Source organism: Pan troglodytes, chromosome 5, assembly GCF_028858775.2.
Source record: "Pan troglodytes isolate AG18354 chromosome 5, NHGRI_mPanTro3-v2.0_pri, whole genome shotgun sequence".
In the NCBI taxonomy this organism is placed as follows: domain Eukaryota; kingdom Metazoa; phylum Chordata; class Mammalia; order Primates; family Hominidae; genus Pan; species Pan troglodytes.
This window is the reverse complement of record NC_072403.2, coordinates 177,889,046-177,897,774: the sequence shown is the minus strand read 5'-3', so window position 1 is coordinate 177,897,774 and position 8,729 is coordinate 177,889,046. Positions and strand designations below refer to the sequence as shown.

Below are 8,729 nucleotides of genomic sequence, written 5' to 3'. Positions count from 1 at the left end.
CGCACAGTGGGTGCCCTGCGACCCGAGGCCTCTCCAACTTCGCGAGGAAGAACCGCGCGTCCCACGCCCCGCCGCCCCTCCGCGCGCCCCACGTCCCTCCATGCTCCCCTCCATGCGCCCCTCTGCTCGACCCCAGGACCCGCTGCCCCTCCGTGCGCCCCATGTCCCTCCATGCTCCTCTCCGTGCGCCCCTGTGCTCGCCCCACGCCCAGCTGCCCCTCCGTGCGCCCCTATGCTCGCTCCAGGCCCCGCCGTCCCTCCGTGCGCCCCCACGTCTCTCCATGCTCCCCACGTCCCTCCATGCTCCCCTCCGTGCGCCCCTCTGCTTGCCCCACGTCCCACTCCCCTCCGCGCCCTGGCGCGTGACTCCACGCTGGGAGCTTCGGAGCTGCAGCTGTCGCCGCCCACGCCTGTCAGTCTCCGCCCGCGGCCCGGCCCCGGGGCCGTCGCCCAGTCCCCCGCCGCCGCTCCCCGACCCCGCGCTCACCCCTCACCCGGACACCCTCCCACCTGCAGCCGAGCCGGTGCCTCTGCTCTTCCCCTTCGCGACCACGCGCTCTGATCCCACCAGCCCCGCCTGCAGGCCAAGGCCCCCGGGTTTCCAGGGCCCCAGGTTTCCAAACTCCGGCGCTCCTTGGCTGCTCGGAGGAAACTAACCTGCAGCCACTTCACCACGACCTCTTCTTCCTGGCCTCGTTTCTGTGGTTCGCGCCAAACATTTGATTCACCTTCTAATTGGTCTCTCTCCCCACCGCCCAATACAAGGACGTGAACATTCTTGTTTTCTCAGCCAGCATAGGGCCCAAAACAAAACAAAACAAACGAAGCAAACGAATTCTCGAAAGTGGAAAAATTATAATATCGCAATGGAATTTGAAGCACATTCCTGTAGCAGCTGTCAACATTTTAACGTGGATTTGGAAGAAAATACTACAATTTGAGGATCTTTGAATATAAGATGAGTCATTGTTTTGATAAAATATTTTTCCTTGAATCTTCCCTATCAATCTGCCCATCAGCCCACCCCCCAAATACACCTATTTCCATGATGTCTTAGTATTTAACTTTTTAGACCGATGTGTTGTTCACTTATAAAGTGAAATTAAATTGACTAGATCTTGGTTAAGGACGGGTTCCTTCCCCTCTTTCATTCATTAGTTCCTTCTTCAAAAGCATCCACCTTGCAATTGGTGCTGTCAAAAACGATGGCTCGCTCATTAAGAAAAATAGAGGCCACCAGACTGGTTCCATGGCAGGCAGATTCAGATGCCCTGAGAAGGCCCAGATGAGCTGGGGTTGGGGAGATGGGGAGGGAGGCAGATGATGAGACCAACTTAAAGCACACCTTGTCCCTCCTACACAAAGTAGTTTCCAGGTAGGAAGATGGAAGATTCTGTGAGTTCTCTAACTGTGCCTGCATGTATGGAAAAGTATACAAGGAGGGTTGGGTACACATCTCCTCCACAGACATCTTGTGAATGAAACATGGCAAAGTGTATGGCCAAAGAAGACTTTATGTGATTGTCCTAAATACCATATTTATTTTTAGCAATTCACTATAGGAACTGTCTCAGAGACATCACTCGTTCACCCAGTCACTCAGACTTACTAAATTCCCACCTTGTTCCAGGCTAGGTTACAAGCTGGGCACAGAAAGATGAACAGGACTCATTCCTACCTGCAAGGAGCCTATCATTTAATACTGGGACATAGACACGAACATGGTTTGCATTTGTCTCTTAAGTTTTTTCTTTCCCACCAGTGCCCTCCTATATTTAGTTGTGGGTGCATTTTAGGTACAGGCTCCTTGGGGACATGGAGACACAAAAGTGTAGCTAAATATGTAAGCTAGGAGCTCAGGGGAAAGTTCTGGGCCAGAAATATACATTTGAGGGTCCTCGACACAGATGAACAAGTTGAAAACATGAGAGGAATGGAAACCACTCAGGGAGCATATCTAGAATGAAAGGAGCAAGGATGTAATTCCAGAGAATTTGTGTCCAAATGGTGAATTTGGGAAGGGTCCAAGTTTATATTCAGAGATGACTTATCTGGTAAGACCAGAGGCACAATAAAAATTATGCCCCTTGGTGTTACCAAGCATTGGTTTCAAAGGATGGAATTGTCAAGTTCAATCATTTCTTCCATCTATGACTCAAGCAAGATTTAATTATCGGCAATATATCAATATCATGTCAGACACCACGGTATCTGCATCATAAAACAAAGCCCTGACATCTGGGAACTCGTAATTTATTGGCCAAAATAAATCTAACCAGAAACAACTGAAAAAGTGTACAAGTTGCTGTATGTGGTACGTGATCACTAACAGTGCTACAGCAAGGCACTTAAGAGGGACCTAAGTGAAAACCATGCGATCAGGAATGAATTTATGAAGAAATTGAGGCAAATAGGTCCAGTTGGTAGAAATTGGATAGGGAGAGGGGATTCAAGGTACAACATATCGAACCAAATGCTTTTGACTGAAAGTAAGGAGACAGAGGTAGATATCAAAGACATCCACCTTGCAGACCCCATATGTGTGGAACGGACCAGGTTGTCCAGGAAGCTGATAAAGTCTGAGCTTTAGGGCTGCACATTTACCTTCATAATTTGGTAACATTTTTCTTCAGGAGGGCTCCCGTGGTTGCATAAGCTTCAGGCCGCACGCAGCCTGGCTCTGCTCCACCACTTTGCGGTAGCTCTTCCCAGGGCAAATTGTAGTTCCTGTGTTTCCTTGCTTGCATCTCCCTGGAGGCAGAGGGTTTCACTTCATCATCTTCATAGCCACATGAAGACATGGTATGGGAGTTCAGCTAGTGGTTATTTCAGTCCAGTGACTACAGAGGTGTGACAAACTTGGGAAGTGTTGAAGAATGCCAGGGGATATTCGTGCAGCCTTGGGTTGGGATCAGGTCTGATGGATGAAGCATGGGAGGGCCATTCCCAGCTGCTGAGTGTAGAGCAGAAGTCATGTGGGAAGAAAGTGAACCTCACTGGAGTGTGCAAATGGATAAAAGGAAGAGAGACCAAAGGCAGGGAACTGGCTGGATGGCTGTTTATCAAAGCCAGGGAGAGAGGAGAAGACACTCAACCCAAGCCTCATCATCCTGTAGCCCTTGTCACTGTTTGTGACTTTTGGACTCAGGTCACACAAATCTTTCTGCTCAGTTATGGGTGGCTATGAAAATCAGCTGCATCCATCTGTCCCCACTTTATGACAGAAGTTCCAGGCCTTTACATTTTTCCTCTTAAAAACACGTGGCTGCCTGTTGTCTGTGTGCCCATCTCCATTGCTGGTCCCTGAGCATCCACCTTTGGCATATAATGGGTCTCCTGTGGGAGCAGTGGTCTTATTTCATGCAGTCATTGGTAGGCTGCTGGAACCAACAACCTCTTTCTCTCCTGCACCACTCTCTCAATCCTGATAGGCTTTCATTTTGATGTTTAATAAGGAAAACATGAAAAGCTCAAAGCCTCAATCTTAGAACCAATTGTCCATATAGCTCTACAGAAAAACATATACCGAGAATTAACTAGAAACATGGTGTTGATTTAGCTTGAAAAGGGTTTAAATGTGGTGTTGCTTGGATCTTTGACTTGAGACAATTAACATGTCCTAATAATTCAGCAAGTCCGTTATGGCAAGATAAAATGTTGATCTGTGGATAATTTTTTTTTCTTGACACACAGTCTCATGCTGTCACCCAGGCTGGAGTGCAGTGGCACAATCTTGGCTCACCACAACCTCTGCCTCCTGAGTTCAAATGATTCTCATGCCTCAGCCTCCCAAGTAGCTGGAATTACAGGCATGTACCACCATGCCTTGCTAATTTTTGTGTTTTTAGCAGAGATGGGGTTTAGCCATGTTGGGCAGGCTGGTCTCAAACTCCTGTCCTCAAATGATCCACCCGCCTCAGCCTCCCAAAGTGTTGGGTTTACAGGCGTGAGCCACCACACCTGGCCTGATCTGTGAATTCTTAAGCCAAGGCAAAGTGAACCAGTGCATGGGAAGAGAGGGTGATGCCTTTGCAATGCTGTTCATGACAATGATGTGGATGTAGATGGGTCTCTATTATGGACACTGACATGGACAAGTTCGCTGCAGATGGAAACATCTGGTTACAGGATTTCAGAGAACAATTCAGGAAGCACTGATGATCCCAAGTAGTTTATAAGATCTAAGCAGACCAGCTGACTACTAAGAATGAACGCCTTCATAATCGGCCTTTTATCTGGGGTGGGACCTCCAGCTCCAGCCCAGGAGCCAGGTGATGGAGATCCTAGTCCAAGCTCTGTTTCGAGAGGAATTTCAACTCTCAGAGTGCAGTGGCCTCCTTATTACCATAAGAGCAATAGTGTCTCCTCCGTGCCCTCTCTGGCTGGACGCTGCCCTCTAAATGGATTTTAAATGGTAATACAGTCTTCAGATGTGGAGAATCATTATTACTAACCATTTCCATGCTCTAGCGGCACCAAATGGGCCCTGCGTTGTAGTCGTACCTTGCCCATCAATTGATGGTTTGTCCATGGACGAGGTGCTTCACTTCGCTGAATTATGTTATGCTAGACACCATGTGTCCAGATCATAAATCACAACCGTAAAGTCGGGGGGTGGGACTTTGGGTTTCCAAGGGCCCTCAGGCTCTGTAGGTCTATCATCACTGTAACCAGATTCTGGAAAGGCTCAGCCTCGCTGACCACACTGGATGGCATTTCCTGTGGCACTCGGCCTGATGTACTGGGGCCAGAGAGAGGCTCACACCTCTGCAAAGCTGGCCGCAGTTCCAGCCGATGCTCCCTGACCCTCCAGCTGCCCTTCCTGTCTGTGTGCACATCTCACATGGAGGCCTTTCCAACACAGTATAAAAATTCCCAATTTCCTTACACCTTTACAGGCGGACAGTCCCAGGGTCCTGAGACATAACATGGCCCATTAGTAGAACGAGCCTTTCTCAGCCCCCAACAATCATCATGAAAAGAACACCTAAGCTCTCCTTTTTCCTGCTGTTGTTCAGGGCTCAGCAGAATGACACCTCCTTGCTTGGGGAATTGCATGAGTATCTTCACTTTTAGAAAATGTTCCTTAACCTAGTTTTATGAAACTGTAAATCCTCTGTTCTGAGAACTTCAGCTCAGAAAGAAGGTGCCACGGGTCTCACTGTCAAACAAGGAGAGACTGAAATGTACTTCTGGGGAAATGTAAAATTCCAGGGCTTCCACTATTTATCTTTAATATGTGCTCATAAGAAAGAAAACAGGAATTGCCTGACAGACGTCCCAGGGGAGCTGCAGGCCCACGCTATCCAGATGACCTGGTTAACTGCAGAAAGCGTGGGCCAAGCAGAGCAGTAGGAAAAGCATGCTGATTTTAGGGTTTCACACACAAAGAATTTCAGTGTGTATGTTCCCCAGAGTTACGATGGTCCACTTGGTAAGAATGATAATATCTGCAAAAGAGGGAGGAAGGTGATCAGGCTCAGGAGAGTTTACTGAACTTATTTGTTATAAGTCTAAAAAATTTCTGAAGACGGTTAAAGTTTAAGTAGACAGTGTCTACTTAAGACGATTGGAAACTGTGAAAATCCGGTGTGATACTGTGCACATAGAAGCTTGATGCATATTCATTAAATGGCTGAACTAATTCACAGTGGATGAAACAGCGCCTTATGGCCTGACATACAATCGATTCCATACAGTAGACAATCCAAAACAGAAAATGCATTTGCAAGCTCTTCTAGGGAAAATCCCTCCATAGTGAAAGAACTTTATTGTTACTTGCTTTTTAGGTGAGGGGCAAATAATAAGATGAAGTAAGCTGTTACCAAGAAGCAGGACAAAAAAAATGCCCTTCAAAATTGATTTTAAAAATTGTAAAAAAGAAAAATGACCTCTAATCTCTGCTCCTCTAGCAAAGGAAGAGGTAAAAACCAGTGGGGTACGTAGACCTGCCCTCTTCCTCCATCTGTTTTTCTCATTCGCTGGTTTTTCTTTCACTGGTTTTCATTCACTCCGGAAGCCAGATTTGAGCTCCACATCAGGGGTGGGCTTTGCTGGCCACCATGGGAATCCCAGCTTCGGAGTGTTGTTGCTGTTGCTGCTTAGCCAGAATTTAAATTGGAGTGGCTGATGTTTCCATGGAGCCTGTTGTCTTCAATTTTTATCATTAATAATTGCATCTTCATGTGGATTAAATAACTCTTAGTATTTGATTGGGGCCGGGTGCAGTCACTCACGCCTATAATCCCAGCACTTTGGGAGGCCAAAGCAGGCGGATCACTTGAGGTCAGGAGTTCCAGACCAGCCTGGCCAACATGGTGAAACCTCATTTCTACAAAAAACACCAAAATTAGCCTGGCGTGGTGGCACGTACCTGTAATCCCAGCTACTCAGGAAGCTGAGGCACGAGAATCGCCTGAACCTGGGATGTTGCAGTGAGCCAAGATCATGCCACTGCACTCCAGTCTGGGTAATAGAGTGAGACTCTGTCTAAATGTGTGTGTGTGTGTGATTGGTTTAAATTTAACCTCGATGATTAATATCATTAAAACATTATCTTTTCATGTGAAGATTTCCAGATTTTTCTATTAAATATGAGGCAGTTTCCCTCTTGGTGGGACATTCAAGATTCTTCTCTCCCCAGCCATACTCCTGCCTTTAGGTACCGTTTTCGGAGTTAAATGCTATTTTAAAACTTTGGACAATGGTTGCAGGTTCTGTGGACATAAAAACGTTTGAATTCTGTCTTTCTGTGAGGTCTGGGATGAGCACAGTGGCCACATACTGACAGAAGGACAGAATGACTTAGCACTGGGACCCAGTGGGTCTTGCAACGGGAGCACAGCAAACCTTCAGAAGGCCCTGCTGAGTTCCTATCCTTTTTCCCCGTAATGCCTCTGTTACACTTTTCATCTCAATTTTCTCTCAGAAGGGCCCAATTTTACAAAATTTACCTGTATTCATTTCTCATTAAAGCAAACAGGCAGAATACAATTAGGAACTTTCGTATGTATTTACAATTGGTCTTGATGGTGATATTATTTTTTAGAAATGTGGTGTTAGTAAGATCTTAAGCATTAAAAGCTAATATGATTTGCCAACCAAGTATCCTGATTTATTAAATATATTCAAGTATGTTTTAAAGAGTAGCACATTGCAGCCCTTCAATAAACATTTCTTTAATTGAATGAAAACAAAGGGCAAAATTACTAACTTTATAAACCTTTAACTTAGAAAGTGACCTGAATTAGCCAACTCTGTTGTTCTATCTAATCTGCTATATTCTCAGAATAATTATGTTCTATCAAAGTAGAGAAAAAAAACAACAAAAATACTCATAATCAATGAATCTAGCCATGGTCCTTTTAGGACATTTCTGTTCTCTGCTTAGAAACAAGAGACATTTGCTGTGTACGTGTAAGGTTTGCCTTCCGTCATTTCAAGACAAAGATTAGGAATATATTATAAATATAACTACTTTCATTTTAAAACTGATTATAATGCTTTCATCATTTCCTAAATTTTCAGGCTATAGTATACCTAAACTTATGACCATATTAAAAATTTGCTTGCCATCAAAAATAATAATGACTAGAAATAATTGTAAAATATTGAACAAATACTCTTGAGACAATAGTATTATAATACTAAGAGGGGATAAACCTCTTTGCTCCACTATTTGAAATGACGATTATTTCAAGTCCTAGTTCTGAATATTGTGAAGTAAAGAGAAGAATTGATTCTGTCTTTTAGGAGGAACTGAAGTTTACCTTGGATAATAAGGGAAAGCTTTTTATTATGAAAAAATCCACACTCATATGTGTAGAATAAATGATAGCTTTAGAAAAATAATCATTTTTTAGCCTCCAAGTAAATAATAGATTTTACAAGGATTACCAGTGGATTCTAAAACTCTTGTTGATTGCAAGTGACAAAACCATGCCTATACAACAGAGAGATTGAAGGATCGCCAGTAGCCAGTTAATCAAACTTAGCATCTCAGTAGCATGTCTGGTGGGAGACACCGTGGGCCACACAGAAACACCGTGGAGTGTCCTTGCTCAGCACGTCATCTGAACTCCATCACCTGAATGTGACTAAGCCATCAAACCAACGGTCACTTGCACCCATTTGCTAGGAGAGTCCTGCTTTTTACCTGTTATTTGGGTACAATTATTGGTAAGACTCCATTCACTCTCAAAGTATTCCAGTGTGGATCAAGTATAGGGTTATTCTATTTATACCTAACTTCCAGGATACAGGAAATACAGGAGATAGAAGAATAAGTTAAGTGGTACCATGAGGAAAGAAACAATCAGTAAATCCAGAAAGTGGAACATCCCACAGAATTGCCCTGCTGTCTTCCCATTGTCAATGTCTTGAAAATGAGGGGGAAAGTGGGGCTGGGGCTGGTGTGAGGCTTTATAGACTATTTGAAACCCAAGGCACATAGCAGCTAAAGTGCAGTGCATGCACCTGGATTGGGTCTTGGTTTGGAATAACAAAAAATAAAAGCTTGAATAATAGATATATGGGAATCATTGAGGAGAGTTGATTGTAGATGTCATTGGAGAATTATTATTATTTTGTGAAATGGATGTGAAAGGAAAAAATTTTATTTATTATTGACCTCTGTAGTGGTAATTCCCTAACTGATGCTTACACATAACCATATTGATTTATATACATCCCCCAAATGTTATCCTGGGCAGGACAGCTGTCTCTGTCTT

The 8,729-nt window shown here is 44.6% G+C and overlaps 1 long non-coding RNA gene across 1 annotated transcript in view; it reads left to right on the top strand.

Moving 5' to 3' along the window:
- The first annotated feature begins 416 nt into the window (after positions 1-416).
- Positions 417-8,729, top strand: part of LOC107975389 (uncharacterized) — a 37,898-nt gene continuing 29,585 nt past the window's right edge. The window contains exon 1 of the long non-coding RNA XR_001718900.3: positions 417-8,729. This exon is cut by the window's right edge and continues 21,491 nt beyond it. This is a non-coding gene — a long non-coding RNA (uncharacterized LOC107975389).